We start from the raw sequence: 20498 nt of genomic DNA on the forward strand, positions 1-20498 counted from the left end.
AGTATATCAGTACCATTGCATTTTATGAAGCCTATTGAAAGTGGTTAGAATAAATTAATTCTGAAAAATTAGATTCTCATGAATATGAACGCAACATATGTGAGATTAAATAGTATTAACGATACGATTCGTGATGACAACTGCATTCCTTTAATGTCGAAACTTATAATCTGGGGCACTGCTCATTACTATATTATAAAAGAAATATGATGAGCAGGCCAAGCGCGTCGTTATTCATCCATCTAATTTAAACATCGTCCTTTATGATTTGCCTAATGTCTTTTGGTTACACAATCATTTATTCCTCATAAACTCGTCTAAAGTTATCATTTCAGTTTTAACATCCGGTGTATTTTTTAAGAAACAGTAGAATAATCCAAGAGACTCTCTTCAAGCTTCGGAATCTTGTGGTTTCATAAGGCGGACGTAGTTTACCGCTTCATTCCTTCAGTTGATTTCAAATCCTCAGCACATATATTCATGAAACAGTCGTTAACTCGCTATATTTTCTTGAAAATTATACACATCTAAAACCTCTTTTCCTAACCATCTCATTCCATCCACACTTTCCTTCCTGTGGATCATCACAGGCATTCGTGCATTTGATTCCTCAAGGCGGCCGTCATCCGCTTCGAAACTCTCACCCCGAAAACGCAACTTCGCAATCTCCAACAGTGTTGCCATACGTCTCTCCCGGCGGTGCATAAGGAAAAACAAAGATATCAATGTTTTTTTTCGTTACAGGTGACGGGTTTGAAGCTAATATGTTTTTATAAGAACATTTATCGCCACTGAGCCCGTGAACGCAACGCTTAATGCTCCACCAATATGCTCACTCCGAAAATTAGCAATCATTTATAGTGCTGAACGTAATTCTTGTCAAAAGCAACATACCAAATTAACTGAACCTCTGTTACTCCTAGGAAATGGCTCCTATAATTTAAATGCTTCAACTCATGTTATTCCTGGGAAAAAGATAGTGTGAAGTTGTACAAGGCCATAATTCATTAATGAATGACCACACACGTGTAACTCCCGGAAGAAGTTTACTATTGATTGTTTATATTTACATGACGTAAATCAAATTTGGATCGACTCGATGAAGTCAATAGCACTTGGTAAGTGAGTATTAAACATGAATGTTGAAATACTTAAATCTCATTAATAGTTATAAATTTATAACCCTTTCACGCGAAAATTTCACCGCTTGACTCGTGGTTTGTTTACGTGTCTTCCTCACTCACTTCTGAAGTATACACATTTTAGTACGGGTTGGGTTGGCAATGCTGATCGCCACCCTCTCCCTCCACTTCCCTCGCCCCCTCTGGGCTCTTCTCTTCTCATCGTTATCCCCAATCCCTCCCCTCACTCTCATCCCTCTGCCACCCACCCCTCTTGCACCTACGCTCTCTATCTCTCCCTCTTTCCTCAACACCAGACGCTCGGCGCGCACTCCTTCGCGTCTCCACCTACCTACCTCAGCGCCGAAGCATTATTATCCCTTGAAACCCGCCTTCCTCGGCCTTTTTACGTGCTCCGTCCCGTCCATCCCCTCCCCCCTCGCTAGACGCCATCCCTCGTCGCTTCATGAGCAAAACACTTTGGCGGACCGGCGTCTCACGCGGACGTGTTCACTTGAGCGGAGAGGTGGGGACGGGGGAAGTGCGGTGAGAGACGGGTACAAGGGGACTAGCGATTCTTGTGATTGCCCCAAGTGCATAGCCGTGACGTCGTCGCCGTCACTGCGTGTGCGATTGTCCCTTAGTCACATCATCAGGGGCGGTGTCCTAGACCATCCATCAGCATTGCATGCTTGGGGTTTTTTTATCTTAATTATTATCCACGGTAATTGTCCTAAAAACAAGTACTTATAGATTTTTAAATTCTAATTTCTTTCCAGATAATTTTGTTCACTTTAATTTGGTCATTAGTTTAATAAGCAAGCGTCTGTCTGGAATAAATTATTACCGTTTCTCAAGCGAGTGGTCCTTTTGAAAATATCAAAACGATAGATTGTCTGGGAACTTCATTTGCGTGTATGACCAAATATTGAAGTAGAGAAATGCGTGTGGTAAGGCCAGTTTTAAACTTACAGATGAAGAAGGGTACCTCTAATGAATTTAACTGGACTTAATAATGTCCTTTGCTGTAATTTCGCAATCATTCCTTCTTCTCCGGATAAAACTTGGTAAGGGTGTTATTCGAAAGAATTCAGCTTTCATTGTTGGATTCAGTTTTTTCGAATCCTTTGATTATTTGGTCGAAAGGCGTTGACGATCTCTTTCTTTATATGACTCTATTTCGACGGTCATGAAACATTCTATCATATACATGTCTATATGGTCTGGTGTTTGAGAGTTAGTGTGTTATGTACCATACGTCGTTTACATTGCCTTCTGACCTGGTCGAAGAATCTCAAATCGGTGTCTTCAACAGGACATCGTGGTTCTTCTAATCCAACTTATTGCTGAAGTCAGATTTCCCCACAATGATCAGATTTTAAATATACATATAACCTCGAAAACCCAATTTTTTACATAGAGATTCAACCCTTTATTGCAGAGTGAATCGCATCTTTGACAGGTGGGGTAGCAATTGAAAAGCATTACTTCTTCCGTCAGCCAAAAATTTAACTCCTAACAATAATAGATTTTGGATAAAACTTGGATTGCCGGAGCCTATTGCTCATCATTTAGTGTTTAGGCGTTACCACGACTAGTATATCAAAAACATATGCATATTAAATATCACTTGCCGACGAAAATGCTCTCAACACTGAAAATAATTCTTTGGATCTAATTATTTGTTTTAGCTTGAATTAGCCCTGTTTGTACGTTTTTACATAGTCGACTATTAAATCATTTCTTTCCTCAGAAATGCTGCTATGAAAGACTGATTAAAGTATAATTTTTGTGAAATTTTAAGTAGTTATCGTTTGAGACCCTTTCTTTTATTCAACATCTACTGATCTCATCGATAGTTCAAACCGAATTTATTTCCCTCAGATCCTCTCTTGAATTATAGATTAATTAAATCAATTCCTCATTTTGTGCGCTCCTTACATGTGTACAATTCTCATACTGATTTCCCTGGTAGCCTAAGATATGGATTGAATCTCACATATATTCAAGCAGTGATATTTTTTCACCAGCCTCTCTAATGATCAGTGATTTGATATAATAATTAATAAACGAATAAAATTCAATTTAAGACTGACCAGATTATACCAAAATACTTCGTTCTCTGCTATGGTATTGCCAGGGAAACATTGAAATATGTACTACATGAGACATTCATTGATATCTCGATGCCTTGCTACTTTGCTTGTCGTTTTTGAGTTTATTTCGTAGATTCATGTTTTCTTTTACAATATTCTCGATAATAAATAAATGAAATACGTCATTTAAATTACCTATTTAAATTACCTTTTTATTTCATTTCAATTTCATTTTTCTTTTGCTACCTTCCGTTTGGTTTTTTTAAATTAATTTCTTCATTAGATTGCTTTCTCAATAGTTAAGTAATTTCCTCGTGACCGACGGTGGCTGGCGTTTCGTGCGGCCCATGATGAGCACGAACCATCAGTCGGTATCTTGCTCATCGTCGCGGTATGACCCACCTCTTCCCCGCTCCCTCCGCCTCTTCACCCGCCATCTTGCCCGCCTCCTTCTGTGGGCACTGCCTCGGGGCAACGCCGAAGAACCAGTTTCCCGAGATGCCTTCCTCCACAATACTCGGCGTTCCTCAGACACAAGTCCGACCGACGAGGTGAACGGCCTTAAGCGCTTCGGAACAGCGATGCGGTGATGCGATGGAGGGAACGTATGATGCACATCCCTCCACTCATCCTTATATTTTCCCGTCCATCTCTCCCTCTCTCGCCCCTGCCCCCCTCACCATTCCCTCTTGCCATTTACTGTCCTCCAGTCCGTCGCCTTCATTCTCTCCATTTGAGCTACGGAGCGGGTGCGAGGTACACCCAAACATGGGTACGGACTCGCTCTCCACAAGAGGCAGGATAATCTTGTGTGCACCTGCTAGCATGGCATGCACTCCCTCTCGACGTCGCAAGCCTCCATTGCGCATCGCGTTTGATGCTTTCGGCGGAGGTATGTGCCTATCCATGTGCAGACAAGACCCTTGTTCTCTCTCTCTCCCATCGCTCGTAAGGAAGCCATCTCGACGTGAGACATGGTATTACGAGAAAATTAGTTTTTTCCTGAATCCTCTCCATCTCCACCGAATAGCTCACTGAGTACCATAAAAAAATCAAAATAACCGTGTTAAATATTTTCATGTTCTTACTGACACAGACTTTAAATGACTCCCGACCACAAGTTTCATCAGCATTATAAGATAAATATAAAACATCAAATACACTCACGACTCACTTATTACTCGGTGGTGGAACGCTTTCTAATTGGACAATGAGACGGGATAGCATTCATTCATAATATGCTCCGCAATTGTCGCAGTTGGGACATAATGGCTAAGTTCGTGTAAATAGTTTCTGGTTTAAGATTTTGTTAACAATAGAAAACTGGTCAGAATGGAGTTGAAAGGATTATTTTAATGGGTGTTTCGAGTTATTCGACAATTTTTTTTTACTTTAAATAAAACGTCTCCCCCGAAGTGTTGAACCCTAAGCACTCAAAGGGTTTGATTTGTTGTCAATCGATTTTTATTGGGTCAAATACCAGATCCTCGCTACTTGTGAGCCGGTTCGTGTCTACACAATCGAAACTGTAGTCAGCATAGTTGCTAACGTCCCAAACCAGCTCGAACAGCGAATACAAAATGTGCTGCGCGCTTGTCCGATTCGAAACATTTAATCGGAATGATCGAGTTCACTCGGGTGGCTGCTAGAACGTTGGATACCGAATCCCAGAATCGAACGCAGACGTAATCGATAGTGAATGTGAATAGGGGTGGATGTAATGTACGTAAAAGTTGAGCTTCCAAATGAAATCATATTCATGTATTTCCATTTACAATCACAGCTTTGAATACGAACCTTGTAGTAATAATCTAGAAAAAAAACCGAATTTATAAGTAGTATTACAGTTGAGAAATATGAGAAATGATGTTTCAACACATTTATATTTATAATGAGGTATGCCAATCATAAAAATGAATTGCTTTACAATTAAAGCTCATGATTCCGTCCGGGTATTTCGATTTTAAATTGAAAAAATCAGCTTATTTAGCTCTATTTCTAGGTGTTATCAGCTTAAACACTATGCTTAAACATTGAATGTTTAGATGTTTTTGCCTTGATATTCCTTTGTATTAATAATTGATTTTAAATAATCTTGGAAAGCTAGTTATCAAAATAGCGAAATGAGTAATTTGATAAACTTTCATTTTTTGGTTTCCAGTTATAGAAAACGTTGAAATGGTAATGAATTTCTAACAGGATCTTAAATGTCAAAGAATTAAATACGCTCTGGCAGTTTAGTACTCTCCTGAATCGTATTTTGAATTTCAAATAATAATCTTCAATAATCTGCTGAAAGATTTTGCCATATTCTCATTAGATTCTCTCTTAATATTTCGAAAAAAATGTTGGAGAAATTTTTATGCTATTCTAAATCGTTAAAAGCAAAAACCTCTCTCGTAAAACCTAGCAAATTGATCAATTTTATAAGCATAAATTTTTGGGTGAAAAATAATTGAAGCGGATTTGCACAAATATGATAAATTCCATTGTGTCAGCAACATTTACTTCTGTAAAGCCTCCCTCTCATACCAACCTCTTCCATTTCGTAATAGGTTTATAAAGGAATTCTCAAAAGTGTATGAAATGGCTTAATTATGAAGAAGACACGATGTCACATCATGCATAAATGGTAGCATGCGTGCCCATTTTTAGGTATTATATAGTATAATGAGAATCACAATTGCCATGTGCTTGCCATAGAAACCTTAACCCTAATGGAATGAAATGGATGATAAAAATAAATTGTACCTGATCCACCTACCCTGACCCAGATAGACAGTAGTTAGATTTTCCTCGTATTCTTTTAGTTAATCAAATCATAATAGGAAAATTCCTTCCATTTTGACTCATATTCCAGAAAGTAGGGCACTTTTCCCAAATATTTGTTCCTGTCAATATATAATACCTGATTTTTCTATGGTGTTTTTCGCTCGAAATAATAATTTTTCAATTAATGTCTTAATGAAGATTCATCTTATATACAATGCACGTATATTTTACGTTTCAGCGTCCACCGCAATTTGTCATAGAACTACTTATGCTGGGTTTCAATCATTATAGGCTGCTTAATCGAGGTATAAAACGAAAAAAAAGTTAAGAAAGAAAATTATTCCGTATCTATGCTCCTTCTAAGATTTTCCATTTATTTTATGATGTAGTAAGTAAATTATATTTTTATATTCATTATATGTTCGTTTTCTAGGGATTAATTCTCCTCTATTATTTATTTCTTATGTACATCTAACGTAGCTTAAGATCGTGTGACAATGGAAAAATCTTCAAATTTTAATGAATGCATTGCAGTAATAAAACCAACTATATTTTCGGAAATAAACTTAAATGTTACATTACAATTAAAACATGACTTTATGCATATATATATATATATATATATATATATTTATTTATTTATTTATTATTATTAATATTCACACACACACTCGTGTTATTGCATCTTGCAGAAAACTTTGTAAATCAAGAATATTTATGATCCATTGTACCTAGTTGTTATTTTGCTTTCAGTACCCATAGTCTATGTGTTAGACAAAAGTTGATTCTAATTCTAGCGAAAAGTATTAACTTTGGTATGCATTTGTTATCGGTATCGACTTCGGTAACGGCTCCGACAAATGAACAACGGTAATTTTTATAAGGATGGGTTAACAGAGGTAATTTTTACGCAAGAGAATACCGCGTTCAGTAATATAAGCACATAACCCGGCACTAATCGTGTAAGAGCTTCTGCATGTGTCCCACAGCACTTACCTACCCTCCTCAGTGCTCGCTGCGTGTACAACACACGCTTTACCACCCTTCGCGCATAGGGCGATTGCCCTTGGCCGCCACATCCCAGTCAATCCCCCCCCCCCGGCTGAAATACACCCTAGGCTCTCACCTTCCACAGAAATTAGTCGTACAACATCGACCCCCACAACCTTACATGAATTCCTCCACCCCCAAAACTCTCCCCCCTCTATTCTGCTCATCCATCGCCTCGAAGGCAGACCCCCTCTCCCTTTGATAGCCCATAGTCTCGTGAAACATGTGATCCCCTCGCAAGTCTCGAAATTTCCGTAACAATGGTCGGGTCGTACCCCCAATGGGGGGTGCGACCCGTCACTAACATGTTCGATTAAAATCATAACCAGCTGTGGCAGCAAAAATGTACGCCTCACGTAATTTCCTGGAATGTAAATGTGTTATTTATGACCGTATTGATTTTTAAAATTATTTTATATTTTTATTAGGGGGTTAACATCGGCGTCATTCAAGGGATAGGTTCAATGAATGAACTTTAAAATTTAATCTTCAATTTAACAACTTTATCGGATGAAAGATGGTGCGAACAAAAAGCATAAACAATGTTCACGTCACTGAATGGCAGGGATAAGAGACCATGCTTTTCAAAGGGGGAGGTATGATAGTGTAGCAAGCGACTTTATCCCATAGTTTTCGCTTTGTTTTCCTAGAATTCACTTTGCTACTATGATATACATGCAGCTAAATAATATTCATAATGAATGATTGCAATTAATGATTATACATACTTTTCGTAATTAGGCATGCATGCAGTAATGCCATCACTAATAGAAAGGAAAATGAAAGTACCGTCAGGATTTATTCCTTTGTTTCATAGATTTTGAGGAGGCGTTTAATATGGTAAATTTGGTACAATTAGTGAATGTATCATAGACGATAGACGTAGATGGGAGAGAATAGCCACTCATACCTAACCAGTACATTTGGGAGTCGGGATCGACAGTGTTAGGCCAAGGGGTTGCAGTAATTTCTGAGCGCATTATAAAATCAGTATATGCAAAACAGAAGGTGATGAAGTTTTCAAGAAAGATAAAAACTAAGTTCAGCATTAAAATAGGAGGGCAAAAACTAGAGCAGATGAAACAGTTAACGTATTTTAGAAGTCTTGAGCCAAGATAATCACAGTGATTGAGATATGAGAAGAAGAATTGCGTTAGGCGAAGAAACTTTTAAAAGGAGGAGAGAATTGATGACAGGGACGTAAGCAGGTTGAGAAAAGACTTGTGAAAACTTTGGTTTGGAGCATGATTTTGTGAAGTGCGGAAACTTGGTCGTCGAAGTAAGATGATGAGAAATCTGGAGTCACATATTCGCATCACATTTTCCATTTTCTTTGCCTTCCGCTCGTCTAACGAAGCAAACTAAGAGAGGCACTTCTTTTAATATTCCACGTAAAGGTTGGAGAGTGCCTCTCAAGTTCTTGACGCATTACGGATTCCTAATTCCAATCCGGCCTCCTTTGTGAGCAATAGCGTGTTTTCCATTTCTTGATGCGGCGCAAGCGCAGCGGCAAAATGCTCCGCTGCATTCTCTGCTCTTTCTCCTTATCTTTCTCTTAGCCCAGTCTTCTTGCTCGGTAAGCCGTTCAGTACCACAGAAACCCACTTTGGAATGCGAAATGCCTCTCTCTCTCTCCCAGCAATGCTTACTTGTAGAGCTTCCGGTTAACCAGATTCCGCCCTAAATCCCTGAGGTGTTCTCGAATGAATGCCAAATAGATGGATTGGAGGAGAAGAAGCTTTACTGGTTTGTAGTAATCGAGGGTCGTTTCCTCCTCTCCTGAACACTTCATGATTTATCTACCCTGCTGTTAAGAGTGACACGTAGGGCGGGAATAATGAAATCTTTTACTTGTCTTTCTTAGTTACTCTATTCTCAGTGCTTATTACTCCTACACTCTCCATGGAAAGGAAATAATAAACTCATCCGCTAAACTCTGCGTTTAAAAACATGATTTTCTCGTCTGATAATCTATACTTCATCTAAGAGGTATATATAGTTGGAAAAAACAATTCTATCACATTATTTCGACTGTGATTTAAATTGTGTGGCCGCAGAGCTATCAATTTTAACTTATGTTTTACGCAGGAACTTAGACAATGCTTAATTGCAATGCACTTTCCAGAATGTTATTTATTCAGTCGTACATTTGTAAATTGTTTGCAAATTTCAGCCCATTGATTAAATAATATGGTCATTTCTTTATATTTCATTAATGTTTTAAAATACAGCCGTAATTTTTATGGCCATACCTTTTTGTTGTAATAGTATTTGGGGGAGGCGACCGACAGCTTAGGTCGTTTGCGCCATTTGGGATGGACAGGAAAGAATAAAGGGTGGAGAGAAACCCGGCGTCGGCATTAGCCTACTCTTGTCTAAAGGCGACAGGGGGTCCACAGTTTCAAGTCCCATGCGACGGACGTCGTACTCACTCAAAGTGCCCTCCACGAAGCACTTCAAGTAGGGATTGAGATACCTCTGAAAAATATTCGACGCCGCCGGTATTCGAACGATTCGGATTCGCCCTTGGGGTGGGCAGCCAGTGCGGTAGCCACCGCAACATCTCGATCCCCCTTCTTTTTCATATTTTTCTTTCCATTTATTTAAAATTTTTGAATTAGAAAATTGAATAATTTAATGCTTCAATACTTCCTATCCTGAAAATATATTAGCTCAATTTGTTACGCTGTGGTACATTCTGCCCGAATTCTTGAAAAGTTAGAATTTGAAATACCTTTATAGGTTATTATTCATACATTGATTACTGCAGTCGGTAAACTTGTCAAATAATGTCTGTCAAACATTTAAATATTATAATGAAAGCAAAGTATTGCGCAAAAACAATGCTGTACAAAAGTAAGGTCGGTTTCAACTGTTTAAGTTCAGGTAAATTAAAACTACCGTATAAATATTTTCAAAACTCAGAGACTATTACATTTAGTTGCACCCTTGTCGAATTTTAAAACGATCTCATGCGTTATTATTCATTCTGCAAGGAAGAGGAGAAGGAAAGTAAACAATAATTGGCTATGATTTTATCATGAAGTAGACAGAAGTTGAGCGCCCGTTCCAGAAAACCAAAAATTCGCACTTCAAAGAATGCTTGTGAATACCGCGAAGAAGGGACTTCATAATCTCGACATCCAGACGGAGGAGGTGGGGCGAAACATACAGCCTTCCCAAGCCGAATATGCCTTATCGAACGCAATATCCCATTTCCCTTTCCGTTGTGACCATTGCGTATCTTTCAATTTCAAAATGGCAATGTTGAATTGAATTCCAGTAAACAAAGAAACTTTCGTCCCGCGACCGTTTTTCCTCACTCGAAGAGAAAATGCTCGGAAATGAAATTCCATCGGTCATTGAAAGATTAGGGTGGGTTGGGTTGGAAAGGGGAGTGGGGAGAGAGGATGCGGGCGCCGAAAAATGAAGCTTTGGAAATATCAAAGGTGAAAACTGAGAGAGAGGGCGGTGCGTTCATTTGAAATGGGAGATGGATTATTGAGGGGGAGAGTTTGTGGGCCATAAAGGATGGGGGATGGATGGAGTATGTATTCCCGCCTGTGCCTACCGGACTGGCGGGTGGCCTCTCTCTAGGTCTAGGACCTCCGAGAGGTAAAGGGAGGCATATACGAGGACATTATGTGTCGTATATAAGGGCATTATGTACCGTAAAGGAATAGCGAGTGATTGATGATTCCGTGGCGCAGGAGTGCTGGGATGGGGAAAGTATTGGAAACCAAGCATATCGAAGGTTTCGATTTGAATTTCGAAAAAGGATTTCTTCGCTTATGCGTGAACATTCAAGACTCGGAACGAATTTGTGATGGCGATATCGTTCGAAAAAAAGTTACCACTTCTCCAGGTCCTTTGATATTGGAAACAAAAATTGTCGGAGTGATGCTTTATTTTTTTCGTTTCGCTCATTAATCGAAAGGGTCGGAAGTAGATGTTTCATTTTACGCACTCTTGATTTATGTGAGACTGATATTGCTTCTTAAGTCTGGTTCTCTGCGGAGGTATTCCTTTCCCTGACGAGATAAGCCTTCACCTTGTAGTAAATTTGAAAATTTGTCTGCCTGTTTCGTAGAAAAGGTTATTGTACTCCAAATAGATTGTTTAATATACGATATTTCTCGTATTACTGCATTGAGAGACGAAGTGAATTGCCGGAAAGAAATCAACTCAAGATGAAGAGGCGGTCAACTTGTGATTGCAATATCGGACTTAATAGTTTCGTTTACAGTGAAAGAACTTACCTATAGCAAAGTTGTAAGATCATCGGAATATATCGGTGGGATCAAATATTTTCAAGTCATACTGAATAAATTCTCGGAAGTGAAGATAGATGGTGAATTTAGTCAGCATTAATCTTACTAAAATTCACCAGTAACATGTGTATCACTTGATAGATCTTCACATTTCTATTGAAAACAGTGTAAAGGTGAAGCCACATGGCACTCTTTGAGAACATATAAGACCTGCTTTTGTTATATATTGTTGGATTTGAAAATATATTACTGAATTTTTTCTTGATAAAATATTTTTGTTCTCCCATTAAAGCTGAGTATTCGAAAAAAGTGCAAAATTATTTTAAAGGTTCCTCTGCCTGCATGGTTTCACGTGCTTGCATAAATTAATGCAGGTGTTGGTTTTCATAGTCTTCGTAGGTTTGGGAAAACTGGAACTAGAGTCTTTATATCTGCTAATGACTAAATCAGTCATGAATCTAAGTTCCCTACCCTTCCTCCTGAGAATATCTAGCCAAGCCTACTATGTTTCATATGCGAGGGAAAATAACGCAAGAGAGAGGAATATTATTTGTAGTAGCAACTGGTGAAAATTTCGTTCGTTATCCTTGAAGGAGGGTAAATATCCCAGAAAATCAATCAATGTTTTGAGAAAATTGTAATTTTGGGTGGTAATAGCGGTAAATATGTTCCCATTGAAACTCAAATGTAATTAGCGTTATTATAAACGACGTTAAAATTATAATGCTAATTTTAGAACCCGCAAATAATATTATAAACGTATTATTGTGTTAAAAAATTCTTTAAATGGATGAGGGGACTCAATGGGCAAAATATCATAGTCTCTTCTCGCGATTTCTGATTTCTTTCTGTTTTACTTGGAATTACGTGACATTTTATTGAAAGATTAACGCTCAAAATTCAGGGTGTACAGAATTTAGAAGCGTTTGAAAAATTGAATATCATTTACTTGGAATGTGTACTGAGGCAACACTGTCCATTCGGGAAAACTAGCTCATTTACGAGCGTCACTGTAATTGTCTTGATTTTACTGTGGGACGGGCATTTTTGTACGCACCCCAAAACCATAGTTCTTCCACGTTGGTAAAATAACAGGAATATAACCATGCCGTTTCCATTTCCGTTTCCTGACAGCTCAAATACATCCCCTGTAGTTTGTTCTCGTCGTCTATGCACTCAAATCTGTACGCGAGAGGAGGTAGTGGCTGTGCGTGCGTGTGTGTGTGCTTCGTGCTGGAAAAATTTTAACACTGCATGGTTTTCTTTTATTTTATACGAGTGAAATACCATAAAGAGTGAGAAGAAGAGAGAAAGTATGTACTTAAGGTAGAGGTTTTTGTAGTAGAGGGCCTCGGACAATTTTTATCTACCATTTTCACCGTGTATTACCTGTGTATATGCATCCGTTGGCCTCAAGTGCAAGTTGTTGCTGGCGATGTATGCATTTTAGGATGTGTGCGTTGTAATCACTCTCATGCTTTTCGCGAACTGTGAAAGCATTTCAGCTTTAAGATGTACATAGTGCATTATAAAACGTTTTAAGCTCCAGAGCTATAAATATATGCCCTTAGGAATGGTTTTGTTTTTCTTACGGAGCATTTCTAAACGTAGATCATGTTTGGCACTTCCCCAAAGCTTCCACAATCCTTTATAATGTGTATAAATATTATTTTAGTTATAAAATTTGCGTTATTTGTATTATTATTTGAATATTTATTCCTTGCGTAAAGGTCTTGCAAATATTGCCTGCCAAATGAAAAATTAATCAATGCCGACGCTGAGTTTTCTATTTTAAATCTGGGGAGAAAAGTTGTATTATAATATTTCGAAATGTATTTTATAATAACATTTCGCATCTGGTGATACCTTATTTATTTGTAAATACTATTTATTTTTCCAGTAGTGCAATGTTTCAGACAGTGTAGTAATTGATCCTGATGAAATCTAGGTGTACAGTACTGTTCTAAATTTGATAAAGAGGTGAAGGCAGGGAAGATCAGATCTATGAAGACATGAAATGCCATTAAAATAGGAAAAATAAATGGAGATACGCGCCCAACTCGGCAACCGTCATCCTAGAAATTTGATTGCAGCGGTGGGTTGATGGCAGAAGTAGGCGCATGAAGACTTTGGATATAATGGCTGTAAGAAAGGAAAACATTTTGGACCCACCAGGAAGTTGGGATTGGAAATATTTGTTGACCTGCTGAAATTAACAGTGATAGACAGCACACAACACGCATAAGCGATTGAGTTATGGTAAAATAAGTCTAAAACTCGGAAAGCAAAACGATAGTTCTATTGGAGTAGAAGGAGATATGGATTTTTTTGTATGCACTTTGAACATTCCAACAAGTATGTAGCAAGTATCAAAATGTAGGAAATAATTATTCGGCAATTGTCGCCACCATGATTTTGTTGATCTTAAATGTACCTCCCTCTATTCATGGCATTTATATGTATATTTTTCTTCATATTTTACCCTACATAGGCACATGTTTGTGCCCGACACTTAAAACTGGTGGCCGAAATTTATAAATTTCCAGCATTTTTATTTCCACTTGTGAAGAGTGGATGATTTTTGATTCGGCTTATGGGGATGTTTTCATGGAGTAAAATATTGTTTCGATTTTACATCGTAAAATCTGTTTTCTAGTTGGCATGTTTGCATTTTTGTCCCCTCTGTTCAACTGTAAATTTTCCACAAATAGTCTTGATGAATGCTTTCCCTTGTATTATTTTCTATGTGGATGATATGAAGAATTTTCATATAGCTTTCTTTATTTGCAGTGGATCCCTTGCAACTGGTGTATCTCTTCAATTCCATGTAGCATTTGGACTTTACAGCACTTCTTAGGACGCTCATTATTGGCGAAGAGATTAAATCAAGGTAAGTTGATTTGAAGAATATATTCTCTTTGTTGCGTTGCCAACGTATGTTATCAAGTTGGGGTCATTTCTCTTTAAGGTAGTGTATTGCGCAATATCCGAACTTTAATCAATGGAAGATTCGTAACCAAACGGCTCTCGGGTCTGAAGTCGAATATCTACCCACTGGGCTATTAGCACGGCTTGTGAGTTTACCAATAAATCCAAAATAAATTCTAATCTCGTCGATGTTATTAACCGCATTAGTAGGTAATTTGACGAAATTATTCATGGGTTTGACGTGATATTGAGAAAGTTCTTCATGAAAAACTGCCTGTATATTAATTATTTAAACTCGTAGTGGGCTTCCTGGGCACGATATCCGAACGCTTCGTCGGGTGGGTTTTACTAAAACCAAATATACCCACCGACCCCGCCGCCCGTCAGCATACTTAAATTTTTTGGGCATAAACATTACTTAGATTCATTGCGTAGCTCATGATTTAAAATTACTTGCTTGGAACTTGCTCCGTTTTTCCCTATTACTTCTCTGTCTCTCACGACATTAATATTTTTAAGTACGTACTTTATCGCTGCTCCAACAACATGCTCCCCCATGGCTGAATTTCTTGAGTGCGTTCCACCACAGACGATGGGTCTGGTAAGTTTCGCACGATGTTATGAAATTGCTGACGCTAATCACGGCATAAATTAACGGGGGAGAGCAAAGAGTTTTTTCCAATGTTTCCGACGTTGAATCCGGGTGCAGAAGTGGAAATGCCGGATATTTTTTGTCAGCACCGTAATGGGGTCATAACAAATGTTTTTACCACCAAAGTCTGCTTTTTTTCATTTCAGAGAATCGCCACTTTAATGGGATTTTTCTGAGATCCTTCTCATCTCGCCTGCCCCTTTTTTATCCCTTCCCTGTCAAATCATGACTTGGCTCCTTTTTTTTCGCTTCCATAATTTCGTTTCCCTTCATCCCATCTACCGTCCTACCACCCTCGTCTCCTGGCTCATCTCTTCCACTAATTGATAAACTCTCCCGCGTGCGAGTGATACTGTTGGGGGTAATCGAAGCCAGGTAAAGGAAGGACTAATTTATTTTGTATGTGACGCTCACCTTGTTATTCTATTTTCAGACAATATCACGCATCCTCTGGGCCGATTTTCACGGTTTTGTGAAAGAAATCAGTCGGCGTGACCCTTTTTAAGCCTTTTCCAGCCGATGCTTTCATAAAAAAATAATATATTGGCTTTGAAGTTCCTCATAAATATGATCCCGATATTGTAACTTGTGACCGGGAAGCCCTGCGTCTATTTTTCTCTCACGCGTAATAACCACGTAAGGGTTTAATTATTTACCCATACCGAAAATGCTCGTTGAACATCCTCCAGACGAGCGTTGTTTACGCATAGTTCAAGCTCGGTTTCCCACGCCATCAAAGATTCATGGTGCGGAAAACAAACAAAAGCGCACGCCTTCGGCAATATTAAGGTTTTCATGAAACTTACTCTCTTTATTTATCGGATTTAATATTAGGTGTGTGTTTGGAAGTAAGTCGAGTCATGAACTTGTATGCGTTAATGTTTATGCTCTGTTAAATCTTCTTCTTCAGCCCGATCATAATTTTCCCCAATCTTATCCCGACTTCTTTTCCTTACATCCCACGAAGATAGAACCGTTTTTATTTATAGTATTCACAACGTACATGTACTAGGTTCGCGCAAAGCAGTTTTTGTTTTTATTGTGTTTTACATTTTCCTTCCAATTTAAATCCATTTTATTTTGCGTCAATTTAATTCATTCTTCTAGTATTCGCAAACTTTAACTTTTACGTATTTATTTGTGCGATTTTCCACAGAAAGAATGTGCAATATCTGGTCCTAGTGTACCCATTACATTTTTGCAAGTCGGAATGCCTTCGTTAATCGTTAATTGGAGTGATTTGCACATTTATTTAAACATTTGTCTGCAAATATTATTTACGCAGGAAATTTAATTACGTTAATATAATTTCCTAGAAATTGATTTGACCAAATAGATGCTGCTTGAAAATGATTGTGGAGCCTAAATTTTCTGTAATTAAGGGCATGGATGCAATTTATTTCTGAGCAATTATTTTATCCTCACACTGTTTCTAATATCGGCGATGCAATGTTGCTTTTTTTGGGATCGACCAAAAGAATAAATACCACTTCTTGTTGCATTTGTTTTACAAGTGGAGCTAGTAAAGAAAGTCATGGTTCCCTTATTGCTAATAAATGTAACTTTCGGAAAATAAAACAATCGAATTGATTAAAAGATATATCGTAATTATTTTTGCGCATGTCATCATTTTTCATATGTTTTGAAAAAACTCCCTCATACGCGCATTTGGGCGACCATACTATATACACCTGGACGTTCATACATGCACCTAGGCGTTCGTTACAGCACTGCTATCTCTGTATAAATACTTCATTCGAGGTCATTTAAGTATTCCTCCAGTAATCAATGTATTAAAATCCCTAACAATAATTTAAAATTGGTTAAGTATATCTTCTTATTATAATAATGGTTACCGGTTCAAATATCACTGAAGATATCAGTTCGAAGTCGAATAATAATGAACATTTCCGAACAATGTTTCAAAAATCAAACGAAATTTCAAATTTGTATGGTAGCGGTAGGAAATCTCGATATTAAAAATATATATAGTTTATTAAAGAACTCCTAAGAAACAAATTTTATTAGATCCTCGTCGTTTAAAATGTCATAATCATCCTTCGTTTAACTTTTTATCGCAAATTGGGTAAAACTTATGAGATTAATAAAGGTATTACTACATGAAAAAAATTATTATGACAAATTAGCTGAGATCTCACTTCCTGTTGTGAAAATCACGCATCTTTTTAATCATTGAATGTGATTTATATCGCCGGAAGCTAATATTACATAATTTTAATAACCATGAAGGCCCAAGTGATTTACAAAGTCTTCTAATATGAAATTGAAAATCAGGTATCATGAATACTCGGAGATCTTTTATATTTAATTTTTCTTTTATAATGAGCGAGTAATGTCCTTACTGGTCAATACCGACTTTGCGTGTCGTTCTTTTATGGTTTTTTGGGAACATGATATGCATCTATGTATTGGACTGTTTCTGACGTGCTTTATGCCCTATTTAAGATAGATTCCGACCAGCTCAGATGTTTGCGATTTTTTCATTCTGTCATAAAATAGAGGAAGATAAGATTTTAAAAATGGTATGTGTTTAGGGGACGTTGCGGAAGAGATCGCAATAGATTTATTGCTCTGATAATAATTGGAGAGGTTATATTTTTACGGCCAACAATCAAGAGCGATGGTATATTTTACCGATAGTAGGCTTGACCCCTTTGTGTGTGTTCGTTGTGCTACTTTCTGGGAATACATTGTCTTCTTAACTTTTTTGTGGTTGACTAAGTATTTAACGTATATTACGTAACACATAAACCGTGCGTTACCTTTGAAAGCTGAACTTTTGGGCGTTTCCATGTAGGCATAATATGGTAACGAATCAATATACCCCAAACATAGACATCTGGTTGCTATAATCCGCGTATTAGATGCATTTATAAAATAAGCACAGTTATTAACCCGAAGGTCGTTTTGATAGGTGAGAACAGAGCTCATGTAATAATAAGCACTACGGCGGGTCAAATTCAGACATCAGGGTAGGAATTTTTCTCCTGTATCGGCTATGGCTTCCCAGGAAGAGCAGGTACCCGAAAAATCACATAGCCTGGGTGAAGCTGAGAGTACCCAGAGGTGTGCCAGGGAAACGAATAAGGGCTCTCTGTTCAGTAATCGGAACGCTCTACCCTTTGGACTACCACTATCCCTATTCATATAAGTGAAGTGAGTAAATTGGTACAAACTCACAAATTATCCATAATACATGTATTTCCTCTTATCCTTCAGATCTGGAAATTCATCAATGGTGTTCTCAACTGGACTGTTTTTGATAAAACCAAGAAATTTATAGTTATTGTTGTTAGGATGTATATTATAAAGAATAATTACTGTAATAATATTCTTTGAGTAGATATTGTAAGCCGGTAAGTAGTCTCTTTGCATTCAAAATTTGATGAAAAAATGAGAGTAATAGTTGAGCCTCGGTGACTGCGTAAGAATTTTTCGACAGCGTATAAAATGTAAATGCCATTTTTTTAGCATATTTTTTAGAATATGTGTGAATAGTTATCCCATTTATTTTCGATTATGCCATGAATAAAATATGATTCCATTTTGTGATCTAAAAAAAGGTAAAAGATTTTCTATGTTCTCTCGATTTTCGAGTCTTACTTGCTGTTGTAACAACACATACAACATAATGCCAAATGGTTTCACACTTAAGTTCTCATGAATCCTGTTTTAGTTACTGTACCATCTATTTATTATGTATCACAAATACCATTTATTCAGTGGTTTCCGGCTCAACTATGTGGAAACTCACGTTCATGATATTTTCATTCTAGTTCATGTCCATGACAAAAACATGGTGTTCCTTAATTCATGAATGAATATTGTGTATATTTTCCTGAAAAATAATTTGAAATTAGATGATGTACCTTACTTTTCAAAACATAAACGTACCTTTATTATTTGTCGAGAAATACTCTCCTTTAAAACATTTGTCTGCATGACATCGTGAAGGTCTTCTCCAAGTAAGAAGTTAGGCAATAAGACAATGCTGATAATAGGTGCACGTATTTCGAAAGACTTTTGTGTTGCTTATAAGTTTGTATTGATTTATTTTCTTTCACAAACTTGTTTATTTATTTTTTTATCTTAATTCAATATGCAACCATATCGCTAAGTATATTTGACTGAGCAATTGCGATGATTTGCATTTGATCAGTGAAGCGAGGGAACAGAGATTAAAACTTCCGTCTTATATTCTTTACTTGTGCGTCGGTTGTCAATAAGTCCTTAGCAACAAGTAGAAAAATAAATTATTTTGGGTGGAGGTTTTTTATTTTTCAGCATAATCTTCTTATAGCTTGATACAATTTTCCCAGCGTGTCTATAACAATATTAAGTCGTCCAAAAAGTAGGATTTCGGGGGTCCCTAAAATAGGCAATTGTGTTGGCGATGAGCTCCTCGTTCGCCGTGAGTCATGCTGACGCTTAGCCATTTTTTCGATTTTGGAAATAAAATCGCTCTGGGCCAAATCTAGTGAATAAAATGGATGTTTTTAAAATTCGAACTATATTCCATAATTCCATAATTTTCCATTGAAACTGCGCAGGTGTGCACCCGTGCATCATCTTGATGGAGAGTTTTTTCCTTCCCAAATGAGGACATTTTTCTTGATTTCTTTGCTCAACCGGTGCAACGACAACGCATAATACTCTCCATTTAGCGTTTGTCCTTTTGTAAAGTAATCAATGTAGTTGATTCCGCGTGAAACCCAAAAAACAGTGGTCAACATCTTGTCGGCCGTTTAAACAGTTTTCGTCTCCCGCAGAACCGGATACCCTTAAGGAGCGCACTAATTCGATTGTTTCTTGGTCTCTAGAGTGTAGTTGTGTATCCATGCTACTTCCATAGCTATGCAAGTTATGTATCAAGGCAGAAAGCTGTCAGGATTACGATGGAAAAGCAAAAAACCAGCCTTACAATCGACCACGCGTTTGCGTTCATTCTCCGCAATGAGAGCAAACGCAGTACCCACCTTGCCGACATTTTTTCACACTCGCTTTTTCCTGAAAAATTGAAAACAATATTATCTGTGATATTCCATTGGCCTCAACTATTTTGCAAACTTTGATTTGTCAACAACTCAAAGTCAATGGATTTTGCCAATGATGTCAGAGGAAGTCATTCCACTGGATGTTCTAAAAGATTTAATCATTTGGCACATATCAGCATATGTGCCATCAACTTCATCCAAATCGGCATTGATAGTTTTCTGTGTCAAGCCTTTTAAATAGAAGAGTTCCATCATCGCACGAAACTAATTTTGTTACTTAAATAAATAAGCAATAGTTTGTAGCTTCAATCAAATATAAAAATAAAACCAAGAGTTATATATAGCTCACATTCTAACAGCAGTCCAGGTGGAAGTTTCTCGGCCTGACACCAAGATGCTTTTCCAATCAGCGAAAATTTATGATTCATGCTTGGGTGTACGTGTCATTTCTTCGTCAGAAAAGTTTCAACTTGTTATCTCAAGTAAATTGTTTACACATATTGTTGTAGTGGACGTCTTTCGTGTTTTCCATAAAACTGGAAAAACTTTAATTTCTTGTGGTCATAAAATTCTTCGTCTTGGTTTGATAAACC

The 20498-nt window shown here is 37.5% G+C and overlaps 1 long non-coding RNA gene across 1 annotated transcript in view; it reads left to right on the top strand.

The window, feature by feature from the left end:
- LOC139698025 (uncharacterized) overlaps nucleotides 1–14201 on the top strand; it is a 152224-nt gene extending 138023 nt beyond the window's left edge. The window contains exon 3 of the long non-coding RNA XR_011702839.1: nucleotides 14101–14201. This is a non-coding gene — a long non-coding RNA (uncharacterized lncRNA). The remainder of the gene's footprint in view (nucleotides 1–14100) is intronic.
- The last annotated feature ends 6297 nt before the right edge of the window (nucleotides 14202–20498 follow it).

Source organism: Hetaerina americana, unplaced genomic scaffold (assembly GCF_022747635.1).
Source record: "Hetaerina americana unplaced genomic scaffold, ioHetAmer1.1.p SCAF_8, whole genome shotgun sequence".
Lineage (NCBI taxonomy): Eukaryota > Metazoa > Arthropoda > Insecta > Odonata > Calopterygidae > Hetaerina > Hetaerina americana.